Source organism: Tursiops truncatus, chromosome 15 (assembly GCF_011762595.2).
Source record: "Tursiops truncatus isolate mTurTru1 chromosome 15, mTurTru1.mat.Y, whole genome shotgun sequence".
NCBI lineage: Eukaryota > Metazoa > Chordata > Mammalia > Artiodactyla > Delphinidae > Tursiops > Tursiops truncatus.
Genome location: NC_047048.1, coordinates 18,800,601 through 18,828,007, shown reverse-complemented (window position 1 = coordinate 18,828,007; position 27,407 = coordinate 18,800,601). Strand labels below are relative to the sequence as shown.

General features: G+C 38.9%; 1 protein-coding gene across 1 annotated transcript in view; it reads left to right on the top strand.

Annotated features, from left to right (window-relative positions):
- Nucleotides 1-27,407, top strand: part of HS3ST4 (heparan sulfate-glucosamine 3-sulfotransferase 4) — a 743,578-nt gene that overhangs the window by 177,175 nt on the left and 538,996 nt on the right. The window contains exons 3-4 of the mRNA XM_073792188.1: nucleotides 4,200-4,388; nucleotides 15,329-15,517. The gene's annotated coding sequence lies outside the window, so the exon portion shown is untranslated. The remainder of the gene's footprint in view (nucleotides 1-4,199; nucleotides 4,389-15,328; nucleotides 15,518-27,407) is intronic.

Here is a 27,407-nt window from a genome sequence, read left to right as displayed (position 1 = left end):
GTTACTAGATTTTTCGGAGGACTTTAATTCAGTATTCCACGATGAAATCTAGCTTATGCAGTGTGTGGTGGACAGAATTTCCTACATTACTTAAGTTCTCTTTTCCCCTTTGGCCACCCAAGCAACATATTTGAATTTTCAGATGTTAAATGCACGACTGTTTCGGTTATGCTTCCTAATTATAGCATTTGATTCACTTCTTTCTCTTCTATACCTTGTTGATTGACTTTTCCCCTTTATGAAAAGCAAAGCTAATGTATCCATCCAACCATTAGTTACTGAAGAGGAGATTTCCTATTTTAACCAAATGGATGCTTGTTCACACCCAGAATAGCAGACATATCATACTCTGCATTCAGCCTCGACTGTCCCTTTTCTGACATCTGACTTCTGAAGAGCTGGGCACCAGGCAAAAGAGGTTGGCTTCTGAGCTAGAGTCTCACTTTGCCTCTCCACATCTCTCTCCAATCTTCACCCTGCCCTGTGCCCTGGAATCTGCATCACCTAGCCTCCTGGTTGTGTAAGGCCAATGGGAAGCACCAGCAAGAGATGGGAAGGTGGAATGAGAGAGTTATCTACCCCTCCCCACCCTGCTCAGGCTACAGATGGTTAGAGGTTGGGCTCCTCTCTGGAGGTCTCTCCATGGCTCACTAGGTCACCCTACACACTCCCCCACTTACTCTTTCACACTCAAGGTGCTAATGGCTTCTTGCTAATACTAGTCTCTTTTTTTTTTAAATAGCATAGAAGGGTTTATTGTGGGGGCCAAGTAAGGAGAATGGGTGGCTTGTGCTCCAAAGACCCAAACTCCACTAATACTAGTCTTAAGGTGCCACATCACCCTCATTAATTTCCCTTATCTCTGCCCACTATTTTCTACGTGGTTGCTTCTGTAAATTCTCCTCATTTACCCCTTCTGAGCATGTTATATTTCCTGCTGGGACCCCAACTCTTATAGACTTGTGGGAACTAGGGTATCACTGGGAAGTTGAAACTACATGAATCTTCAATGAAACTGATATCCGTGGGGAAAAATGCCTCCCTGTGCTTTTTTAAAAAAAATAATTATTTAGTAGTTTAAAACATAAAGGCATGCTAGGAACAATGCAATGAATTCCCATGAGTCTAAAGAAAAAGTATCAATATTGGTAAAATCTTGTTGTTGTTTTTTAACTTCTCTGTAGTATATCCCCATGGTGTTTTCAAGCTGAGAATCTGGGTCAGGAACCTAGCTTGCTCACAGGAGGATAGATATCAATGTGAGATACACCGTCTGGGGTGTTTTGAAAAGTAAATGTGTTGAACTTGTGAGTGAGTGTGTGTGTGTGGCTGATGGAGAAATATTTGAAATAGGTTTTCAGGAATGATACACTGAGCCAGAAGAATTCTATTTAAGCAATTGTTCTTTCCTGAGTCACTGGGTGTGTATTGAAAGTGCCAGCCTTGGGATGGGGCAGGCCTGCATCTAAATCTTGACTCTTTTATTCATTCCCTCTGTGATCTTGAAGGAGCCTTTGCGAGGGAATTCCCTGGATATAGAGACTCATTCCCTATGGTAAGACACGCCCAGGATGGCATGGTTTATATGGCATATCATGGTGTGTAAGGGAGCATTCATTGTACACAGGGCTTATCGTCAAGCAGGGGAGACGAGGTATGTAGGCTGATAAAAATAATGCAAGATTACATGCTGTAAAAGTGATGGGATCTTAAGAGCTAGACCGTTAAGGTTGCTATCAAGGGACTAGAGGAAAGAATCTTAGAACCACATTTCTCAGCATGGTATCATAGAGATGAGGACATGGACCCCACTACGGTACAGGTTCTGGCTCAGCCTGAGTCCTGACTCTCACTTCAGCCTCTTCACTGCATTGCCTCTTAGGTGATTCCCGCTCAAAGTGACAGTTTTATTCTAGGTAAACTAGATAATCAGCACAGTTTCATTATTTTCCGTTTTCAGAATTTTGAAGGAGACACGTTGTAGGACGAGGGAAACCAGATAGGCAGACAGGTTTGCAACTAGTATTGCCATGTCAAGGCATTTTTCATGCTCTTCTGATGCCGAAAGCTCAGCCTCTGTGCACCGGGACCAAATTGAATCTCAGAGACAGAGTTTGGGGTGAAGAAGAAAAGAATAGCTTTATTGCTTTGCCAGGCAAAGTGGAGACACAGCGGACTCATGTCCTGAGAAACTGTATGTCCCAACCCAGGGGAGGTTGGTGAGGAGTTTTATAGCAATGGTTCAAGGGTGGGGTTGTTTATAGGATTAGGGTGTGTGCAGGGCCTGTACTCCTTTAATCTGGTCTCAGGTGATCTCTTGATGAGCTTCTCTGGTTTCTTTAATCTGGCCTCAGGTGGTCTTCTCTGGAATGAAGAATGCTGACATCTTCCATTTGTTGGGGGTTTTAGTTCTGTAAAGAGCTCAAAGATATTGTTATGTGTATCCCTTGAGGTGAACCAGGACCTGCCCCAAGGCTTCACTGTTGTTTCTTGACTGCTCCTCCCTCCTCTGATTAGCAACTGTTTGAACCTGCCCTTTGGAACTCAGGGAAGGTCATGGAGGCTAAACAGAAAGGCTCCCGTGCCCAGGAGCCCCACAGGGTCCTGCTCAGTTTCACTTACACTCACTGAGCAGAGTAGACAAGAATAATGGGTTCTGAAATGCTTCTGAAAGACTCTCCCTTTGACCTAACTCATGTCAAGCTATTTCTGAGTCCTCTTTCTGATTGGACCTTGCCCTTGGGCTCTGTCCTGGGCCCATTTAGCCCAGTTTTAGCAAGAATCCTGCTGGGTCAATTTAGTAAAAAAAATCCCCCACCCTTGATATCTGATCAAATTCCTCATCCTCCACTCTTCATATCTTATCACTCTGGCCTGTCTTCAGCAAAAATCCTATGAAGTCAGTTTAGCCAAAATTTCCCTAGCCCTGAAGTTCCTTTTTAATAATTTTTCATCCACTGACTCCTGCCCTGATCCTTGGCTATAAATCTACTTATCTTTGTTGTATTCAGAATTAAGCCCCATCTCTCTCCCCTCTACAAACCCTCATTGCAGTAGTCCCCTGAAAAAAGTCTGCCTTACAGTTTTTACTGTGTCATACATAATTATTTCTTTAGTACTACTACTTGGGATTGAACTCCAGGTCTATTATTTACTCTCTGTGTATTATTCTTCTTATATGCAAAATGAAAATAATAATGAGAATTACCTAATGTGTCAGAATTCAAGAAAGTTAGATTCTTTAAGTGTTGTGTAAGAATTAAATGAAGTGAGATATATAGATACAGATATCTACCTATCTATCATCTATCTATCTGTATCTATCCACATGACAGTGCCTGGGACATGGTAAACCCCAATTCTTTTTAGCTGTTACTATTTCCTCCTCTAGAATGTAAACCTCTGAAGGTAACTTTTAGTCTCTTTGTTTCACTGTTACCTCTCCAGTGCTCAGGAAAGTACAGGCACACAATAAACTTTTAATAAATATTTGTTGAATGAATAAATGAATGAATAGATTTTCTTATTTTCCTTTCCCAGAGTTTGGAGGGCATGGTGAAATTCTCCAACTTGCCCAAAGTGACAGAACAAAGCCTCATGTCCTTTCCTCTACCTATCCTGCAATAGCCAATGAAGGACAGAGAGTACTTTAAGATGTATGCACTCATTCATTCATTCATTCAACAAATATCTAATGGTAGCAAGTGAGAGCGATTAAAAGATGACTAAGACTCTGAGGAAGGGCATAGAAAGATCACATGCCATGTACAGATAATTTCAAGCAACATTCTAATATTGCTGCTGCATTTAGGACACAGCATTTGTTGGCAAGAGGTGAAGTTGGAGAAAGAGACAAGGACGATATCATGGATGACTTTGCAGGATGTCTTAGGCTGGGCTCCACAGAAGCAGTACCTGAGACCAGGATTTAGGTGGAAGTGATTCATTAAGAAGGAATGCTAGGAAAATCTGATAAGAGAATGGGAGGAGCAGGATAGAGAAGGAGAAGAAGCCACCTGTGGTAGCCCGTATCCAAGATGGTCCCCAGTGATCCCCTCTACCTGGTACCTTTTTTTTGCAGTCCCCTCCTACATTGTATCAAGACTGATTTGTGTGACCAATAACTTCTAGCAGAAGTGATGGCAATGACCCTTCTGAGATTAGGTTCTGTTTTGGGTGCTCTCTTGTTTACTTACCAGCTCCCTCCTTCTGTTGGATCATTTGCTTTGGGAGAAGATAACTGCCATGTCATGTAAGCAACCCTACGGAGAGACCCATCTGGCAGGGAACTGAGGCCTCCTGCCAACAGCCATGTGAGTGATCTTGGAAGCACATTCTCCACCTTCATCGGACAATTGAGCACCAGCTGACTACATGACTGCAGCCAGGTAAGCTGCCCCCAGATTCCTGACCCTCAGATACTGTATGAGATAATAAATATTTGTTGTTTTAAGCCATTAATTTGGGGGGAGGAGGCGGATTTGTTATGCACAATAGATAAGTAGTATACCAAGTAGGAATGTGATATCAGGCAAAGTCCTAGCCTTAACTTGATCCTGCAGAGGCACTCTGGAGTGTAAGTTACATCTCAAAGTTTGTCTTTACTTGAGGCAAGAGGGCTGGGTTTCCCTACTCTTGTTTCAGTCAGTAGATAGGCTGCCCTAACACTTCTGGCTCTCTGAACCAGTGGGCACAAAGGCTCCATTCATGCAGGGCAGTCCTCCAGAGAGATTCTACAGTGTGGCCCTTAGAAGCAAAGCATGTAGAAGCTGGTGTGAGGGATAGGTACTTAGAAAGAGCAGAAGGGATTCAAGGAGATCTGGGCTGAGCCCTGACAGTGTCCACTAATGAACCATACCTGTCCTTGGACTTTGCCCTGTTGATGATAAAGAGCCATCATAGAATATCAAGCAAGAACATGATATAATTTATTTTCTGTTTTGGCTATGATCACACTGGCAGCTAAAGAGGAAGGTGGCATTATGAAGCTGTCATATAGTGATTTAGGGCAGAGATACCAAAGATGGGAAGAAAGTGATGGACGCAAGAAGCATTTGGAGGCAGTGTCAGCAAGGTTGGTGATGGAGAACTGGGGCAAAGAAGAAGGAGGAATTATAGATGCCTGGACGCCTTCCAGGCTGTGAAATTCAGTGAGAGAGAGAAAGAGAGAGAGAGAAAGAGAGAGAGAGAGAGAGAGACAAAACAAATTTAAAAAGTAAAGGAAGACTTTGAGCATTCAAGCCTTTAGCTCTTTTGGCTGCCCCTTTTTTAGCATTCATATTTATTAAACATCTACTTCAAGATGCTGTGAGAGTTATAGTAGTGATCTAGGCAGTTTTCCCTGTCCTGAATTCAAGGCAGGATCAGAGATGTAAACTAACAACTACAATACTACATGATAAGTACTATGGTTTGGGGAAGTAGTTTTTTTTTTTAATTGGGGTATATTTATTTTACAATGTTATGTTAGTTTCTACTGTACAGCAAAGTGAAGTAGAGTTCCCCGTGCTATACAGCAGGTTCTTATTAGTTATCTATGGAAAATAGTTTTCTAATCAACTGATTTTTTTTAACAAAGGCCAAAGACAATTCAATAGAGAATGACTAGTCTTTTCAATAAACAGTGCTGGAACAATGAAATGTTCATACACAAAATAAAGAATCAAACAAATCTGGGTTTTGTAGGTCATCGTCATTATTTCCTTCCTGTGTAAATTTTTGCATATGAAGTTCCTAATGACACACGAACCAATTGATACAGATCAGGGAACCCTGGATTATATATTTCTAGATCTATTCTACATTGATCTGTAAATTTCTTTCTATCTTATCTAGGCTTTAAAGGTCTTCTTTTAAAAAAATTATTTTATATTGGAGTATAGTTGATTAACAATGTTGTGTTAGTTTTAGGTGTTAGTTTCAGCAAAGTGATTCAGTTATATACATATATGTTTCTTTTTCAAATTCTTTTCCCACTTACATTATTACAGAATAATGAGCAGAGTTCCCTGTGCTATACAGTAGGTCTCTGTTGGTTACCTGTTTTAAATATAGCAGGATGTATATGTCAATTCCAACCTCCCAATTTTTCCCTTCCCTCAGCACTTCCCTGCTGTAACCATAAGTCCATTCTCTAAGTCTGTTTCTGTTTTGTAAATAAATTCATTTTTATCATTTTTTTTAGATTCCGCATATAAGCAATATCATATGATATTTGTCTTTCTCTGTCTGACTTACTTCCCTTAGTATGATCATCTCCAGGTCCATCCATGTTGTTGCAAATGGCATAATTTCATTCTTTTTAATGGCTGAGTAATATTCCATTGCATATATGTACCACATCTTCTTTATCCATTCATCTGTCAATGGATATTTATGTTGCTTCTATGGCTGCAGTATTGTAAACAGCACTGCAATGAACAATGGGATGTGTGTATTCTTTTGAACAATGGTTTTCTCCAGCTATATGCCCAGGAGTGGGATTTCTGGATCATGTGGTAGCTCTGTATTTAGTTTTTTAAGGAACCTTCATACTGTTCTCCATAGTGGCTATACCAATTTACATTCCCACCAACAGTGTAAGAGGGTTCCCTTTTCTCCACACCCTCTCCAGCATTTGTTACTTGTAGACTTTTTAATAATGGCCACTCTGACTTATGAGGTGATAAGGTGATATCACCTGACTTATGTGAGGTGATATCCCATTGTAGTTTTGATTTGCATTTCTCTAATAATTAACAATGTTGAGCATCTTTTCATGTGCCTCTAAGACATCTGTATGTTTTCTTTAGAGAAATGTCTATTTAAGTCTTCTGCCCATTTTTTGATTGGTTTTATATATATATATATTGAGCTGCTTGTAAATAAGATGTTTGTAAATTTTGGATGTTAATCCCTTGTCAGTAGCATCATTTGCAAATATTTTCTCCCATTCTGTGTGTTGTATTTTAGTTTGGTTTCCTTTGCTGTGCAAAAGCTTTTGAGTTTAATTAGGTTCCATTTGTTTATTTTTGTTTTTATTTTCATTACTCTAGGAGATGGCTCAAAAAAGATATTGCGGAGATTTATGTCAAAGAGTGTTCTACCTATATTTTCCTCTAAGAGTTTTACAGTATCCAGTCTTACATTTAGGCCTTTAATCCATTTTTGGGTATGGTGTTAGAGAGCATGCTAATTTCACTTTTCTTTTTACATGTGGCTGTTCTGATTTCCCAGCACCACTTATTGAAGAGAACTGTCTTTTCTCCATTGTATATTCTTGCCCCCTTTTTCATAGATTAGTTGACCATAGGTTTGTGAGTTTATTTCTGGGCTTTCTATCCTCTTCCACTGATCTATATTTCTGTTTTTGTGCCAGTACTATACAGTTTTGATGACTATAGCTTTGTAGTATTGTCTGAAGTCAGGGAGCCTGATTCCTCCTACTCCGTTTTTCTTTCTTAATATTGCTTTGGCTATTCGGGGTCTTTTGTGTCTCCATACAAATTTAAAATTTTTTTGTCCTAGTTCTGTGAAAAATGCCATTGGTAATTTGATAGGGATTTCATTGAATCTGTAGATTTCCTTGGGTAGTATAGTCATTTTGACAATATTGATTCTTGCATTCCAAGACCATGGTATATCTTTCCATCAGTTTGTGTTATCTTTGATTTCTTTCATCAGCATCTTACAGTTTTTGGAGTACAGATTTTTGAACATAGACGCAAAAATCCTCAACAAAATACTAGCAAACTGAATCTGACAATACATTAAAAGGATCATACACTGTGATCAAGTGGAATTTATCGCAGGGATGCAAGGATTTTTCAATATCTGCAAATCAAAAAGTGTGATACACCACATAAACAAACTGAAGAATAAAAACCATATTATCATCTCAGTAGATGCAGAGAAAGCTTTCAACAAAATTCAACACCCATTTAGGATAAAAACCCTCCAGAAAGTAGGCATAGAGGAAACTTATGTCAATATAATAAAGGCCATATATGACAAAACCACAGCCAACATCCTTCTCAATGGTGAAAAACAAACCATTTTCACTAAGATCAAGACAAGGTTGCCCACTCTTACCACTCTTATTCAACATAGTTCTGGAAGTTTTAGCCACAGTAATCAGAGAAGAAAAAGAAATAAAAGGAATCCAAATCGGAAAAGAAGTAAAACTGTCACTCTTTGCAGATGACATGATACTATCCATAGAGAATCCTAAAGATGCTACCAGGAGACTACTAGAGCTAATCAATGAATTTGGTAAAGTAGCAGGATACAAAATTAATGCACAGAAATCTCTTGCATCCTATAAATGAACAAGGAAAGATCAGAAAGAGAAATTAAGGAAACACTCCCATTTACCATTGCAATAAAAAGAATAAAATACCTAGGAATAAACCTACCTAAGGAGACAAAAGACCTGTATGCAGAAAAATTTAAGATGCTGATGAAAGAAATTAAAGATGATACAAACAGATGGAGAGATATACCATGTTCTTGGATTGGAAGAATCAACATTGTGAAAATGACTGTACTATCCAAAGCAATCAACAGATTCAATGCAATCCCTATCAAACTACCAGTGACAGTTTTCTCAGAACTAGAATAAAAAATTTCACAATTTGTATGGAAACACAAGAGACCCCGAATAGCCAAAGCAATCTTGAGAAAGAAAAACGGAGCTGGGGGAATCAGGTTTCCTGACTTCAGACTATACTACAAAGCTACAGTAATCAAGACAGTATGGTACTGGCACTAAAACAGAAATATAGATCAGTGGAACAGGATAGAAAGCCCAGAGGTAAACCCATGCACATATGGTCACCTTATCTTTGATAAAGGAGACAAGAATATACAATGGAGAAAAGACAGCCTCTTCAATAAGTGGTGCTGGGAAAACTGGACAGCTACATGTAAAAGAATGAATTTAGAACACCCCCTAACACCATACACAAAAATAAATTGAAAATGGATTAAAGACCTAAATGTAAGGCCAGACACTATCAAACTCTTAGAGGAAAACATAGGCAGAACACTCTATGGCATAAATCACAGCAAGATCCTTTTTGACCCACCTCTTAGAGAAATGGAAATAAAAACAAAAATAAACAAATGGGACCTAAGAATCTTAAAAGCTTTTGCACAGCAAAGGAAACCATAAACAAGATGAAAAGACAACTCTCAGAGTGGGAGAAAATATTTGCAAATGAAGCAACAGACAAAAGATTAATCTCCAAAATATACAAGCAGCTCATGCAGCTCAATACCAAAAAATCAAACAACTCAATCCAAAAATGCGCAGAAGACCTAAATAGACATTTCTCCAGAGAAGATACACAGATTGCCAACAAACACATGAGAGAATGCTCAACATCACTAATCATTAGAGAAATGCAAATCAAAACTACAATGAGTTATCACCTCACACTGGCCAGATGGCCATTATCAAAAAAATCTACAACAATAAATGCTGGAGAGGGTGTGAAGAAAAGAGAATCCTCTTGTACTGTTGTGGGAATGTAAACTGATACAGCCACTATGGAGAACAGTCTGGAGGTTCCTTAAAAAACTAAAAATAAAACTACCATATGACCCAGCAATCCCACTACTGGGCATATACCCTGAGAAAACCATAATTCAAAAAGAGTCATGTACCAAAATGTTCATTGCAGCTCTATTTACAATAGCCCAGAGATGGAAACAACCTAAGTGTCCATCATCGGATGAATGGATAAAGAAGATGTGGCACATATATACAATGGAATATTACTCAGCCATAAAAAGAGACGAAATTGAGCTATTTGTAATGAGGTGGATAGACCTAGAGTCTGTCATACAGAGTGAAGTAAGTCAGAAAGAGAGAGACAAATACCGTATGCTAACACATATATATGGAATTTAAAAAAAAAAAAAAATGTCATGAAAAACCTAGGGGTGAAACAGGAATAAAGACACAGACTTACTAGAGAATGGACTTGAGGCTATGGGGAGGGGGAAGTGTAAACGGTGACAAAGCGATAAAGAGGCATGGACATATATACACTACCAAACGTAAGGTAGATAGCTAGTGGGAAGCAGCCGCATAGCACAGGGAGATCAGCTCGGTGCTTTGTGACCGCCTGGAGGGGTGGGATAGGGAGGGTGGGAGGGAGGGAGACGCAAGCGGGAAGAGATATGGGAATATATGTATATATATAACTGATTCATTTTGTTGTGAAGCTGAAACTAACATACCATTGTAAAGCAATTATACTCCAATAAAGATGTTAAAAAAAAAAAAAAAAAAAAAAAAAAAAAAAAAAGAAAATGTGGTATACTTATACAATGGAATATTACCCAGTCAGAGAAAAGAAGGAAATACTGCCATTTGCAACAACATGGATGAACCTGGAAGACATTATGTTCAGTGTAATAAACCAGACACAGAAAACAAATACTGTATGATCTCACTTACATGTGGAGTCTAAAAAAGTTGAACTCATAGAACCAGAGAGTAGAATGGTGGTTGCCAGGGGCTGGGGGAGGGGGAAAATAAGGAGATGTTGGTCAAAGGGTACAAACTTTCAGTTATAAGACACATAACTTCTGAGTGTATAATGTACAGCGTGGTGACTATAGTTAACAATACTGTATAGTATACTTGAAATTTGCTAAGAGAGTAGATCTTAAGTGTTCTTAACAAACAAAAACAAGGTAATTATGTGAGGTGATGGATGTGTTACTTAACTTGATTATGATGATAGTAATCATTTCACAATGTATACGTATATTAAATCATCATGTTATACCCCTTAAATATATATACCTTTTATTTGTCAGTTATACCTCAATAAAGCTGGAAAAAGAGAAATAAACCCTTATTTGTTTAAGCCCCTGAAGTTTGGGAGATATCTGTTACTACAGCACAACATAATCTATGCTGGTTTTGAGATCAGAGTTCACTAGTTAACCCCAAGAGTGTTCTAGAGGAGTTCAAACCCATCCAATATTAAAGTCCTACCCTTGGTTCTTATGACTGAATGGCAAATAATTATTTAGATTTTTATTTCTTTGTATAATCAAGGGCTACTTATTTGTGACCTTCTGAGGGCATTATTAAGCATTTAAGATTTTTTATGGACAGAAACAAAAGTTACTAAGTTACTAGATTTTTCGGAGGACTTTAATTCAGTATTCCACGATGAAATCTAGCTTATGCAGTGTGTGGTGGACAGAATTTCCTACATTACTTAAGTTCTCTTTTCCCCTTTGGCCACCCAAGCAACATATTTGAATTTTCAGATGTTAAATGCACGACTGTTTCGGTTATGCTTCCTAATTATAGCATTTGATTCACTTCTTTCTCTTCTATACCTTGTTGATTGACTTTTCCCCTTTATGAAAAGCAAAGCTAATGTATCCATCCAACCATTAGTTACTGAAGAGGAGATTTCCTATTTTAACCAAATGGATGCTTGTTCACACCCAGAATAGCAGACATATCATACTCTGCATTCAGCCTCGACTGTCCCTTTTCTGACATCTGACTTCTGAAGAGCTGGGCACCAGGCAAAAGAGGTTGGCTTCTGAGCTAGAGTCTCACTTTGCCTCTCCACATCTCTCTCCAATCTTCACCCTGCCCTGTGCCCTGGAATCTGCATCACCTAGCCTCCTGGTTGTGTAAGGCCAATGGGAAGCACCAGCAAGAGATGGGAAGGTGGAATGAGAGAGTTATCTACCCCTCCCCACCCTGCTCAGGCTACAGATGGTTAGAGGTTGGGCTCCTCTCTGGAGGTCTCTCCATGGCTCACTAGGTCACCCTACACACTCCCCCACTTACTCTTTCACACTCAAGGTGCTAATGGCTTCTTGCTAATACTAGTCTCTTTTTTTTTTAAATAGCATAGAAGGGTTTATTGTGGGGGCCAAGTAAGGAGAATGGGTGGCTTGTGCTCCAAAGACCCAAACTCCACTAATACTAGTCTTAAGGTGCCACATCACCCTCATTAATTTCCCTTATCTCTGCCCACTATTTTCTACGTGGTTGCTTCTGTAAATTCTCCTCATTTACCCCTTCTGAGCATGTTATATTTCCTGCTGGGACCCCAACTCTTATAGACTTGTGGGAACTAGGGTATCACTGGGAAGTTGAAACTACATGAATCTTCAATGAAACTGATATCCGTGGGGAAAAATGCCTCCCTGTGCTTTTTTAAAAAAAATAATTATTTAGTAGTTTAAAACATAAAGGCATGCTAGGAACAATGCAATGAATTCCCATGAGTCTAAAGAAAAAGTATCAATATTGGTAAAATCTTGTTGTTGTTTTTTAACTTCTCTGTAGTATATCCCCATGGTGTTTTCAAGCTGAGAATCTGGGTCAGGAACCTAGCTTGCTCACAGGAGGATAGATATCAATGTGAGATACACCGTCTGGGGTGTTTTGAAAAGTAAATGTGTTGAACTTGTGAGTGAGTGTGTGTGTGTGGCTGATGGAGAAATATTTGAAATAGGTTTTCAGGAATGATACACTGAGCCAGAAGAATTCTATTTAAGCAATTGTTCTTTCCTGAGTCACTGGGTGTGTATTGAAAGTGCCAGCCTTGGGATGGGGCAGGCCTGCATCTAAATCTTGACTCTTTTATTCATTCCCTCTGTGATCTTGAAGGAGCCTTTGCGAGGGAATTCCCTGGATATAGAGACTCATTCCCTATGGTAAGACACGCCCAGGATGGCATGGTTTATATGGCATATCATGGTGTGTAAGGGAGCATTCATTGTACACAGGGCTTATCGTCAAGCAGGGGAGACGAGGTATGTAGGCTGATAAAAATAATGCAAGATTACATGCTGTAAAAGTGATGGGATCTTAAGAGCTAGACCGTTAAGGTTGCTATCAAGGGACTAGAGGAAAGAATCTTAGAACCACATTTCTCAGCATGGTATCATAGAGATGAGGACATGGACCCCACTACGGTACAGGTTCTGGCTCAGCCTGAGTCCTGACTCTCACTTCAGCCTCTTCACTGCATTGCCTCTTAGGTGATTCCCGCTCAAAGTGACAGTTTTATTCTAGGTAAACTAGATAATCAGCACAGTTTCATTATTTTCCGTTTTCAGAATTTTGAAGGAGACACGTTGTAGGACGAGGGAAACCAGATAGGCAGACAGGTTTGCAACTAGTATTGCCATGTCAAGGCATTTTTCATGCTCTTCTGATGCCGAAAGCTCAGCCTCTGTGCACCGGGACCAAATTGAATCTCAGAGACAGAGTTTGGGGTGAAGAAGAAAAGAATAGCTTTATTGCTTTGCCAGGCAAAGTGGAGACACAGCGGACTCATGTCCTGAGAAACTGTATGTCCCAACCCAGGGGAGGTTGGTGAGGAGTTTTATAGCAATGGTTCAAGGGTGGGGTTGTTTATAGGATTAGGGTGTGTGCAGGGCCTGTACTCCTTTAATCTGGTCTCAGGTGATCTCTTGATGAGCTTCTCTGGTTTCTTTAATCTGGCCTCAGGTGGTCTTCTCTGGAATGAAGAATGCTGACATCTTCCATTTGTTGGGGGTTTTAGTTCTGTAAAGAGCTCAAAGATATTGTTATGTGTATCCCTTGAGGTGAACCAGGACCTGCCCCAAGGCTTCACTGTTGTTTCTTGACTGCTCCTCCCTCCTCTGATTAGCAACTGTTTGAACCTGCCCTTTGGAACTCAGGGAAGGTCATGGAGGCTAAACAGAAAGGCTCCCGTGCCCAGGAGCCCCACAGGGTCCTGCTCAGTTTCACTTACACTCACTGAGCAGAGTAGACAAGAATAATGGGTTCTGAAATGCTTCTGAAAGACTCTCCCTTTGACCTAACTCATGTCAAGCTATTTCTGAGTCCTCTTTCTGATTGGACCTTGCCCTTGGGCTCTGTCCTGGGCCCATTTAGCCCAGTTTTAGCAAGAATCCTGCTGGGTCAATTTAGTAAAAAAAATCCCCCACCCTTGATATCTGATCAAATTCCTCATCCTCCACTCTTCATATCTTATCACTCTGGCCTGTCTTCAGCAAAAATCCTATGAAGTCAGTTTAGCCAAAATTTCCCTAGCCCTGAAGTTCCTTTTTAATAATTTTTCATCCACTGACTCCTGCCCTGATCCTTGGCTATAAATCTACTTATCTTTGTTGTATTCAGAATTAAGCCCCATCTCTCTCCCCTCTACAAACCCTCATTGCAGTAGTCCCCTGAAAAAAGTCTGCCTTACAGTTTTTACTGTGTCATACATAATTATTTCTTTAGTACTACTACTTGGGATTGAACTCCAGGTCTATTATTTACTCTCTGTGTATTATTCTTCTTATATGCAAAATGAAAATAATAATGAGAATTACCTAATGTGTCAGAATTCAAGAAAGTTAGATTCTTTAAGTGTTGTGTAAGAATTAAATGAAGTGAGATATATAGATACAGGTATCTACCTATCTATCATCTATCTATCTGTATCTATCCACATGACAGTGCCTGGGACATGGTAAACCCCAATTCTTTTTAGCTGTTACTATTTCCTCCTCTAGAATGTAAACCTCTGAAGGTAACTTTTAGTCTCTTTGTTTCACTGTTACCTCTCCAGTGCTCAGGAAAGTACAGGCACACAATAAACTTTTAATAAATATTTGTTGAATGAATAAATGAATGAATAGATTTTCTTATTTTCCTTTCCCAGAGTTTGGAGGGCATGGTGAAATTCTCCAACTTGCCCAAAGTGACAGAACAAAGCCTCATGTCCTTTCCTCTACCTATCCTGCAATAGCCAATGAAGGACAGAGAGTACTTTAAGATGTATGCACTCATTCATTCATTCATTCAACAAATATCTAATGGTAGCAAGTGAGAGCGATTAAAAGATGACTAAGACTCTGAGGAAGGGCATAGAAAGATCACATGCCATGTACAGATAATTTCAAGCAACATTCTAATATTGCTGCTGCATTTAGGACACAGCATTTGTTGGCAAGAGGTGAAGTTGGAGAAAGAGACAAGGACGATATCATGGATGACTTTGCAGGATGTCTTAGGCTGGGCTCCACAGAAGCAGTACCTGAGACCAGGATTTAGGTGGAAGTGATTCATTAAGAAGGAATGCTAGGAAAATCTGATAAGAGAATGGGAGGAGCAGGATAGAGAAGGAGAAGAAGCCACCTGTGGTAGCCCGTATCCAAGATGGTCCCCAGTGATCCCCTCTACCTGGTACCTTTTTTTTGCAGTCCCCTCCTACATTGTATCAAGACTGATTTGTGTGACCAATAACTTCTAGCAGAAGTGATGGCAATGACCCTTCTGAGATTAGGTTCTGTTTTGGGTGCTCTCTTGTTTACTTACCAGCTCCCTCCTTCTGTTGGATCATTTGCTTTGGGAGAAGATAACTGCCATGTCATGTAAGCAACCCTACGGAGAGACCCATCTGGCAGGGAACTGAGGCCTCCTGCCAACAGCCATGTGAGTGATCTTGGAAGCACATTCTCCACCTTCATCGGACAATTGAGCACCAGCTGACTACATGACTGCAGCCAGGTAAGCTGCCCCCAGATTCCTGACCCTCAGATACTGTATGAGATAATAAATATTTGTTGTTTTAAGCCATTAATTTGGGGGGAGGAGGCGGATTTGTTATGCACAATAGATAAGTAGTATACCAAGTAGGAATGTGATATCAGGCAAAGTCCTAGCCTTAACTTGATCCTGCAGAGGCACTCTGGAGTGTAAGTTACATCTCAAAGTTTGTCTTTACTTGAGGCAAGAGGGCTGGGTTTCCCTACTCTTGTTTCAGTCAGTAGATAGGCTGCCCTAACACTTCTGGCTCTCTGAACCAGTGGGCACAAAGGCTCCATTCATGCAGGGCAGTCCTCCAGAGAGATTCTACAGTGTGGCCCTTAGAAGCAAAGCATGTAGAAGCTGGTGTGAGGGATAGGTACTTAGAAAGAGCAGAAGGGATTCAAGGAGATCTGGGCTGAGCCCTGACAGTGTCCACTAATGAACCATACCTGTCCTTGGACTTTGCCCTGTTGATGATAAAGAGCCATCATAGAATATCAAGCAAGAACATGATATAATTTATTTTCTGTTTTGGCTATGATCACACTGGCAGCTAAAGAGGAAGGTGGCATTATGAAGCTGTCATATAGTGATTTAGGGCAGAGATACCAAAGATGGGAAGAAAGTGATGGACGCAAGAAGCATTTGGAGGCAGTGTCAGCAAGGTTGGTGATGGAGAACTGGGGCAAAGAAGAAGGAGGAATTATAGATGCCTGGACGCCTTCCAGGCTGTGAAATTCAGTGAGAGAGAGAAAGAGAGAGAGAGAAAGAGAGAGAGAGAGAGAGAGACAAAACAAATTTAAAAAGTAAAGGAAGACTTTGAGCATTCAAGCCTTTAGCTCTTTTGGCTGCCCCTTTTTTAGCATTCATATTTATTAAACATCTACTTCAAGATGCTGTGAGAGTTATAGTAGTGATCTAGGCAGTTTTCCCTGTCCTGAATTCAAGGCAGGATCAGAGATGTAAACTAACAACTACAATACTACATGATAAGTACTATGGTTTGGGGAAGTAGTTTTTTTTTTTAATTGGGGTATATTTATTTTACAATGTTATGTTAGTTTCTACTGTACAGCAAAGTGAAGTAGAGTTCCCCGTGCTATACAGCAGGTTCTTATTAGTTATCTATGGAAAATAGTTTTCTAATCAACTGATTTTTTTTAACAAAGGCCAAAGACAATTCAATAGAGAATGACTAGTCTTTTCAATAAACAGTGCTGGAACAATGAAATGTTCATACACAAAATAAAGAATCAAACAAATCTGGGTTTTGTAGGTCATCGTCATTATTTCCTTCCTGTGTAAATTTTTGCATATGAAGTTCCTAATGACACACGAACCAATTGATACAGATCAGGGAACCCTGGATTATATATTTCTAGATCTATTCTACATTGATCTGTAAATTTCTTTCTATCTTATCTAGGCTTTAAAGGTCTTCTTTTAAAAAAATTATTTTATATTGGAGTATAGTTGATTAACAATGTTGTGTTAGTTTTAGGTGTTAGTTTCAGCAAAGTGATTCAGTTATATACATATATGTTTCTTTTTCAAATTCTTTTCCCACTTACATTATTACAGAATAATGAGCAGAGTTCCCTGTGCTATACAGTAGGTCTCTGTTGGTTACCTGTTTTAAATATAGCAGGATGTATATGTCAATTCCAACCTCCCAATTTTTCCCTTCCCTCAGCACTTCCCTGCTGTAACCATAAGTCCATTCTCTAAGTCTGTTTCTGTTTTGTAAATAAATTCATTTTTATCATTTTTTTTAGATTCCGCATATAAGCAATATCATATGATATTTGTCTTTCTCTGTCTGACTTACTTCCCTTAGTATGATCATCTCCAGGTCCATCCATGTTGTTGCAAATGGCATAATTTCATTCTTTTTAATGGCTGAGTAATATTCCATTGCATATATGTACCACATCTTCTTTATCCATTCATCTGTCAATGGATATTTATGTTGCTTCTATGGCTGCAGTATTGTAAACAGCACTGCAATGAACAATGGGATGTGTGTATTCTTTTGAACAATGGTTTTCTCCAGCTATATGCCCAGGAGTGGGATTTCTGGATCATGTGGTAGCTCTGTATTTAGTTTTTTAAGGAACCTTCATACTGTTCTCCATAGTGGCTATACCAATTTACATTCCCACCAACAGTGTAAGAGGGTTCCCTTTTCTCCACACCCTCTCCAGCATTTGTTACTTGTAGACTTTTTAATAATGGCCACTCTGACTTATGAGGTGATAAGGTGATATCACCTGACTTATGTGAGGTGATATCCCATTGTAGTTTTGATTTGCATTTCTCTAATAATTAACAATGTTGAGCATCTTTTCATGTGCCTCTAAGACATCTGTATGTTTTCTTTAGAGAAATGTCTATTTAAGTCTTCTGCCCATTTTTTGATTGGTTTTATATATATATATATTGAGCTGCTTGTAAATAAGATGTTTGTAAATTTTGGATGTTAATCCCTTGTCAGTAGCATCATTTGCAAATATTTTCTCCCATTCTGTGTGTTGTATTTTAGTTTGGTTTCCTTTGCTGTGCAAAAGCTTTTGAGTTTAATTAGGTTCCATTTGTTTATTTTTGTTTTTATTTTCATTACTCTAGGAGATGGCTCAAAAAAGATATTGCGGAGATTTATGTCAAAGAGTGTTCTACCTATATTTTCCTCTAAGAGTTTTACAGTATCCAGTCTTACATTTAGGCCTTTAATCCATTTTTGGGTATGGTGTTAGAGAGCATGCTAATTTCACTTTTCTTTTTACATGTGGCTGTTCTGATTTCCCAGCACCACTTATTGAAGAGAACTGTCTTTTCTCCATTGTATATTCTTGCCCCCTTTTTCATAGATTAGTTGACCATAGGTTTGTGAGTTTATTTCTGGGCTTTCTATCCTCTTCCACTGATCTATATTTCTGTTTTTGTGCCAGTACTATACAGTTTTGATGACTATAGCTTTGTAGTATTGTCTGAAGTCAGGGAGCCTGATTCCTCCTACTCCGTTTTTCTTTCTTAATATTGCTTTGGCTATTCGGGGTCTTTTGTGTCTCCATACAAATTTAAAATTTTTTTGTCCTAGTTCTGTGAAAAATGCCATTGGTAATTTGATAGGGATTTCATTGAATCTGTAGATTTCCTTGGGTAGTATAGTCATTTTGACAATATTGATTCTTGCATTCCAAGACCATGGTATATCTTTCCATCAGTTTGTGTTATCTTTGATTTCTTTCATCAGCATCTTACAGTTTTTGGAGTACAGATTTTTGAACATAGACGCAAAAATCCTCAACAAAATACTAGCAAACTGAATCTGACAATACATTAAAAGGATCATACACTGTGATCAAGTGGAATTTATCGCAGGGATGCAAGGATTTTTCAATATCTGCAAATCAAAAAGTGTGATACACCACATAAACAAACTGAAGAATAAAAACCATATTATCATCTCAGTAGATGCAGAGAAAGCTTTCAACAAAATTCAACACCCATTTAGGATAAAAACCCTCCAGAAAGTAGGCATAGAGGAAACTTATGTCAATATAATAAAGGCCATATATGACAAAACCACAGCCAACATCCTTCTCAATGGTGAAAAACAAACCATTTTCACTAAGATCAAGACAAGGTTGCCCACTCTTACCACTCTTATTCAACATAGTTCTGGAAGTTTTAGCCACAGTAATCAGAGAAGAAAAAGAAATAAAAGGAATCCAAATCGGAAAAGAAGTAAAACTGTCACTCTTTGCAGATGACATGATACTATCCATAGAGAATCCTAAAGATGCTACCAGGAGACTACTAGAGCTAATCAATGAATTTGGTAAAGTAGCAGGATACAAAATTAATGCACAGAAATCTCTTGCATCCTATAAATGAACAAGGAAAGATCAGAAAGAGAAATTAAGGAAACACTCCCATTTACCATTGCAATAAAAAGAATAAAATACCTAGGAATAAACCTACCTAAGGAGACAAAAGACCTGTATGCAGAAAAATTTAAGATGCTGATGAAAGAAATTAAAGATGATACAAACAGATGGAGAGATATACCATGTTCTTGGATTGGAAGAATCAACATTGTGAAAATGACTGTACTATCCAAAGCAATCAACAGATTCAATGCAATCCCTATCAAACTACCAGTGACAGTTTTCTCAGAACTAGAATAAAAAATTTCACAATTTGTATGGAAACACAAGAGACCCCGAATAGCCAAAGCAATCTTGAGAAAGAAAAACGGAGCTGGGGGAATCAGGTTTCCTGACTTCAGACTATACTACAAAGCTACAGTAATCAAGACAGTATGGTACTGGCACAAAAACAGAAATATAGATCAGTGGAACAGGATAGAAAGCCCAGAGGTAAACCCATGCACATATGGTCACCTTATCTTTGATAAAGGAGACAAGAATATACAATGGAGAAAAGACAGCCTCTTCAATAAGTGGTGCTGGGAAAACTGGACAGCTACATGTAAAAGAATGAATTTAGAACACCCCCTAACACCATACACAAAAATAAATTGAAAATGGATTAAAGACCTAAATGTAAGGCCAGACACTATCAAACTCTTAGAGGAAAACATAGGCAGAACACTCTATGGCATAAATCACAGCAAGATCCTTTTTGACCCACCTCTTAGAGAAATGGAAATAAAAACAAAAATAAACAAATGGGACCTAAGAATCTTAAAAGCTTTTGCACAGCAAAGGAAACCATAAACAAGATGAAAAGACAACTCTCAGAGTGGGAGAAAATATTTGCAAATGAAGCAACAGACAAAAGATTAATCTCCAAAATATACAAGCAGCTCATGCAGCTCAATACCAAAAAATCAAACAACTCAATCCAAAAATGCGCAGAAGACCTAAATAGACATTTCTCCAGAGAAGATACACAGATTGCCAACAAACACATGAGAGAATGCTCAACATCACTAATCATTAGAGAAATGCAAATCAAAACTACAATGAGTTATCACCTCACACTGGCCAGATGGCCATTATCAAAAAAATCTACAACAATAAATGCTGGAGAGGGTGTGAAGAAAAGAGAATCCTCTTGTACTGTTGTGGGAATGTAAACTGATACAGCCACTATGGAGAACAGTCTGGAGGTTCCTTAAAAAACTAAAAATAAAACTACCATATGACCCAGCAATCCCACTACTGGGCATCTACCCTGAGAAAACCATAATTCAAAAAGAGTCATGTACCACAATGTTCATTGCAGCTCTTTTACAACAGCCAGGACATGGAAGCAACCTATGTGTCTGTCGACAGATGAATGGATAAAGAAGATGTGGCACATATATACAATGGAATATTACTCAGCCGTAAAAAGAAACGCAATTGAGTTACTTGTAGTGAGGTGGATGGACCTAGAGAGTCCATCAGAGTGAAGTAAGTCAGAAAGGGAAAAACAAATACCATATGCTAGCACATATATATGTAATCTAAAAAAACCACAAAATGGTTCTGAAGAACCTATGAGCAGGGCAGGAATAAAGATGCAGACGTCGAGAATGGACTTGAGGGCACCGGGAGGGGGAAGGGTAAGCTGGGACGAAGTGAGAGAGTGGCGTGGACATATATACACTACCAAATGTAAAATAGATAGCTAGTGGGAAGCAGCCGCGTAGCACAGAGAGATCAGCTGGTGCCTTGTGTCCACCTAGAGTGGTGGGATAGGGATGGTGGGAGGGAGATGCAAGAGGGAGGAGATAATGGGGATATATGTATACATATAGCTGATTCACTTTGTTTTACAGCAGAAACTAACACACCATTGTAAAGCAATTATACTCCAATAAAGATGTTTTAAAAAAATAAAAATAAAGGTGCCTCAAGTGAACTCACACAGATTGAATAATGTATTCAAAGAATAATAAACTATTTCCAGCTTTTATTTCTGACCATAAAATATCAATGAGGAGGCTGAAATCAAGAATGCGACTTCTTGAGTTGCCCAATTAACACCCATAGAGCATCTGAAACCCCAGAGGAATCTGGCTTGGTTCCATCGTATGAGCCAGAGATCCTAGTCTATGGCGTGGAGTCTCTAGCCAAATTGAAGCAGCACTTCGGGAGCTTGGGAACAATCCCAGGAACTTGGCAGCCTGAACAAACTCAATGACCTTCTTGAAAATGACAGCTCACTCTGGCTGCTCATCCCTCTTTTCAGTCTTCTATCTCTCACTTGCAAGCCTGAAAGGACAGCTTGAAAATGTATTGTCTGGATGTAAGACCCCCAGTATTGCATTCTTATTGGCCCCAACACAAGTGGAGAAAACTATACAAATAGTACCTTGGGTCAAGAGTAATAAGTAAACTCGTAGGAGAGATTGGAACTGAAACATTCTTTTCATTTTTTCAAAATATTTTCAAAGGGGTCAGGTTTGGTAAAACTGGGATACCAGTAAAGGGTACCAGAATAAGCCACCTCAAAATATGCCTCTTTGGCATATGGATTATTTTGAGCAAAAGGCCATGGGAGAGCTAGCAGATATAAGAAAAGCTCTAAAAACAGATCACAAGTTTTCCTTTTGCAAAGGAAATTTCCATTTGTAGAGCTGGCTCCATGGCTCCTATTCTCCTACCAGGAAGAGGAGGATTCTTAACAACTCATCCCTGGAGAAGGCACCAACTTAAATCTGCATGACAAACCTTACCAAACAAGCCTTGTTTACCATGCTTTCCCTGATCACCTTCTCATCTCTTTCCTCTTCCTCGCAGAAGCCCCAAACCCCTTTTCCTTGTTTAGCTTAAAACAGTATATAAGCCCAAATTCCAGCCACCCTTTTGTGTTATTCATCACTGGGTGCTCCCAACAATGAACATGCTAGTAAACCTCTTTTCTTTTTCTCTTGTTGATCTGCCTTTTGCCAGTCTAATTTATATGGTCCCAGCCAGAGAACCTAAGATGGTTAGGGAGAAACCATTTTTCTCCATCCTCAACACCAGTCAAGGGTTAGAGCTGCATTTGTGTTCCCATAGCGTCCCAGGATTAAAATAGAAAGCTCTTAGAGATTACAGAATATTCCCAAACCAGAGGAGGTAGAGAAGCCAAACGCCACCCTGTAGATTAATGTCCAAAATATAAGGTGAGGCATTTGTTAGTAAGTTGCTATATTTAGCAAGGAGTTCAGAGGCAAAGAAATGAGAGTAAGTGCAAACAGTTGAGAATCACACTAGATTCTAAGTTCCTCTAGAGCAAGAAATGTATATTGTTTGTCGTTGTGTTCCGCCCCTGGTGGAGTGCCTGGAAAATACCCTCTTATTTAAGCGGTACCTAACTTAATGATCAAATGGTTTTAAAAGGAAAGGGGTTAGGAGTTAAGAGAAACATTGCCTTCTGTTGGTGACTTTTCAGATGAGCTGGCTGAAGCTTATTCAGTGGTTGCTGTTTTGACTGTGCTTCAAGGGCTCAGAGTGGAGCAAAAACATTCAATTTTTTATCTCTTACTGGTTTCCAGGTACTATGCAAGTCATGAGTGATGCAAAAATAAAAAAAGACACCATGTTTTCCCCTGAGAAGCTCAAAGCTTCACAGAATAAATGACATTCTTACTCTCCATTTAATGATAAGTAGTTTTCCAGGTAAAGAGAAGGTGAAAGAATTCCAAGAAGATAGACTTTTATATCCTAGGACCCAGCCACAACCTTACTAAGGTAGTTGCATGGAGTTAGAGTATAAGGTGTGTAAGAAAGAGTGGTGATAACGTTTGTAAAGTAGTTCAAATGGTGATGAATAGAAATTAACAGATCTTAAGTGATCTTCAGTTTTTGTAAGAATGACTCTAGGTACACACACGGAGAATGAAATGAAAAGGTCGACATTGCAGACCAACTGTGAAAACATTTTATTGGTCACGTAAGAAAAGATGAGACCCAGAACTAATATCCAGAGATGGCAGAGGGCAGAAAATAAGACAAAATTTGATAGCAATTTAGTAATTGAAATCAAGGACATTTGGTGGCCATCTAGGTGTGGAAGAAATTGAAGATTACCATGAAATTTCTAACTTTGAAAATTAGGTGGATGGTGAGGCTATTAATCCAATATCAGAATGCAAGAAGGTGAGTACTTTCTTAAGATAATGAGTTCATTTTGATATGTTCGTTGCGAAATACCTGTAGACATCCAATGTATTTGTTCTGTGTAAGTCTGGAACTCAGTGGAGAGGGGCAGACATTGGCTTCCTTGGGACTCTGACATTTTCTAAGTATGTTACTTGAAGGAGAAAATTACTCGTGGACTCTGTTCAGCTGCACTTAAACTGAAATTTACTCTCCTCAGGAATATCATCTTAATTCCCCAAATTTATATCTTTTCTACAAACTGAGGTCTGACTTATAGACCCAAACTCCAAGTGCTCATTCCATTGGTCAAGGACCATCTAGGGTCTATTATCTTCTTCATACCCTTCACCCAGAGGCAGTGCCTAACTATGTATACTACTTAACAGTCATCCACTGCTCAAATTTGTTATCATGCCTTCCTCTCTTCTCAATAACTCCTCAGCTGCCATATTTTGACCCCTTCCCCAGTCACTGAACTAAGACTTTCCAAGGTGACCAAAGGATTCCTAATTGCTAAATGTAATGGGAAACTATTTATCCTTTTTTTCAGTTGACCTCTCTACAGCATTTGAAACTGACTACTTCTTTATTGAAAATCTTTTCTTAACTTTCTTGACTCTTTCCTCCTCCCCAGCCCTCCACTCCCACCCCAGGTATTTCCTTTTAGTTCTCTTAGCCCAATCCCAATCCTCTGGAAATTTTTATCATGTTTATCATTATGAAATTATTTTTCTGATTTTAAAATTGACACGTAATTATTGAAACATTAAAGCAATGCAGAATAGTACAAAGTTGATTGGATAAAATTACCCCAAGATAAAACTAAGGTTAATATTAGATGGCCATCCTTTCTCATCCCAATCTCTCTTTCTCTCTGAAGTAGATTCAAAATTGTGTCTAAACAATTCTCTCTTCCTTGATGTTTTGGAGTTGTTTTCAATTTTGGAGGCAGCTCCTCCAACCATGATTACCAGAGGAACAGTTATTTTGTATTCAGTTAGAAAAACTCAACACTTGTCCACAGTTAGTTGGCCCAGTAGTGAGTTTCTTATAGGAAAATCTTTTCTGAAGCAAATTAAGATCAAATATACCTTGCTGAATGGTAGGTAATAGATTCTTTACTATATTATAAATACAATGTGAACATTAGAAAAGTGGTAGTAGTACTGATTGTGCTAGATTGGGGGATGTTAGGGAGAAGCCCAGGAAAGATGGACGGTTTTTATATTACCTCCAAAACCCACTTATTAGACTATAACCCAGGTGGGGTGAAAGAGGCAACACCACCTCAGTCTCACTCTTGGTTACCACAGGGAGAACAGTTTTATGAAATATGACATTGTTATCCAGTTAACAGTTGCTTAAACCAGCGCTTCCTGGATTGAGTCAATCAGAGTAGATCCCTGAGGACTTGGAGTTGAGGCCAGACTGTCCCAGTCTAGTTTGGCTGCTTGGTTGAATTAAAGAAATGCACATTTAGGGCTTCCCTGGTGGCAGTGTGGTTAAGAACCTGCCTGCCAATTCAGGGGACACGGGTTCGAGCCCTGGTCCAGGAAGATCCCACATGCCGCAGAGCAACTAAGCCCATGAGCCACAACTACTGAGCCTGTGCTCTAGGGCCTGTGAGCCACAACTACTGAGCCTATGTGCCACAACTACTGAAGCCCGCACGCCTAGAGCCCGTGCTCTGCAACAAGAGAAGCCACCTCAATGAGAAGCCCGCTCACCACAACGAAGGGTAGACCCCACTTGCCGCAACTAGAGAAAGCCCACGCGCAGCAACGAAGACCCAACGCAGCCATAAATAAATAAATAAATTTATTTATTTTTTTAAAAAAAGAAATGCACATTTAGGATATGATATTGGTGACCCGTTTCTGCCATATGAAGTGGAAACTGAAAGGGGAGGGTAGACTGTGACTTAAGAACAACACCTATATATAGATGCCAACTAAAAATTGTCGCTTGCCATCTACCTCTACAAGGATTAAATCATGAGCTCCTGCAGCTGCTGACCTTCAATATCCCCCTGAAAGGAGTTCAGGATGGAGATCAGGGATGAGGCACTCTATGCTCTGGGAAAAACTGGCAGAACAGGTCTTCAGATAAATATTATCTGGAGAATATCTTTTGAGCCCAATTCTTGCATCTCCTCATGTCTATATAAGCACTAAAATCATTAATGGTGACATCTGCTCCTTGTGACTAGTAGTAACCTTTACGAGACTAGCAGCAGCCTTCTGCAAAAATGTGTGTTTGATTGCATGTACCCACCTTCACCAAAATCACATATACACTGACCTTCCGCCCTACCTCTTCGGAACAGTTTCTCAGAGATATCTGAAATACTGTCTCCTCTGCTCTAGTCCTCATTTTGCTCCAAATAAAACTCAACTCACAACTCTCACTTTTGTTTTGTTTTTGTTTTCAGTTGACACAGAGAAGGATAGTAGAGAGACTGAGAGAGAGAGTTATAACAATATGTGTTGCTGACTCCGGTTGCAATTCTGTTCTTAGAGGCTGTGGGATTCCCTAACACCCTTATGGAAAACTCTCCTGTTTGAATAAGCTGGTTTGATTGTAAACATATAATTTTATAATTTATGATCACACAATACAATGCTGTAGCTTTGTGTTTTATTAAACAATATAATTTAGCCAACTTTCCAGGTCAATAAATGTAACTCTGCAAGGGCTGTATTTTACTCTGATAAACATACCACAATTTACTTAACAAGTTCTTTTTACTAATGGATATTAAGTTTTCCAATAGGTTCATTCCCTCAATGAACATCCTTGAACATACTTTTAAAAAATACTTGCACAATTATCTTCTCCCCTTAAAGTCTTTAAGTTACATTGATGGTCAAAAGATATTTTCATTCAAAATTATTTACATATTGTCATACTTCCCTCCAAAAAAATATATTAGTTTGCACTTTCTTTAAGAGTGATTGTGAAATGTTTTGTCTCCAAAATTATTACCACCATTAGATTTTGTAAATAATTTCAATATTTACAATCTGGTGGAAAAATTCATGTTACATTTTAAACTTTGAATTTATTTGATCACCAGTGAAAATGAACATCACATATTTATCAGTGATTTGTATTTCTTATTTTGTGAGTTGCCTCTTCATGCCTTTTGGCCATTTTTGATTTGGGAGTTTATATTTTATCATTGATTTGTAAGCAATCTTTACATATTAGAACATGCACTCTCTATTATCTGAGTTGCAACATTTTTTCCCACTTTGTACTTCGTTTTCCTTTGATCTTTGATCTTGTATGTACATGTATTGGAGGAGTGCAGGCATTTTTGAAGCTTCTGTAGTCAAATTTCTCAACTTTTAATTTTTTCCTGGATTTCCTGTTTATGAAATGAAAGGCAATAATTTTCATCCGTATTTTACTTTGGGACTTTAATTTTTTATTTTTCAAATATTTGATGCACCCTAGTTTCTGACTTTTTGGATTTCCCACCCACAACCATTTGTTCCTGAAATTCTTTTATTCTATCTCTATAATATCTTTGGATGTATCCCCTGTTCCACCTCCAACTTCCTTACATTGGCCAAGAGCTCATTATTTTTGGCCTACGTTTACTGTAACAGCCTCCTAACTAGTCTCCCTACTTCCAACCTGAAAAAGCACTCGTAGGGGACTTCCAGGAAACATTTTGATTTCAGCACAGTCATTAATTTTTTTCTGCAAGATTTCCATGGAAGATACTAGCTTAAGCAGTTTGAACTACTCTACAATTTTCA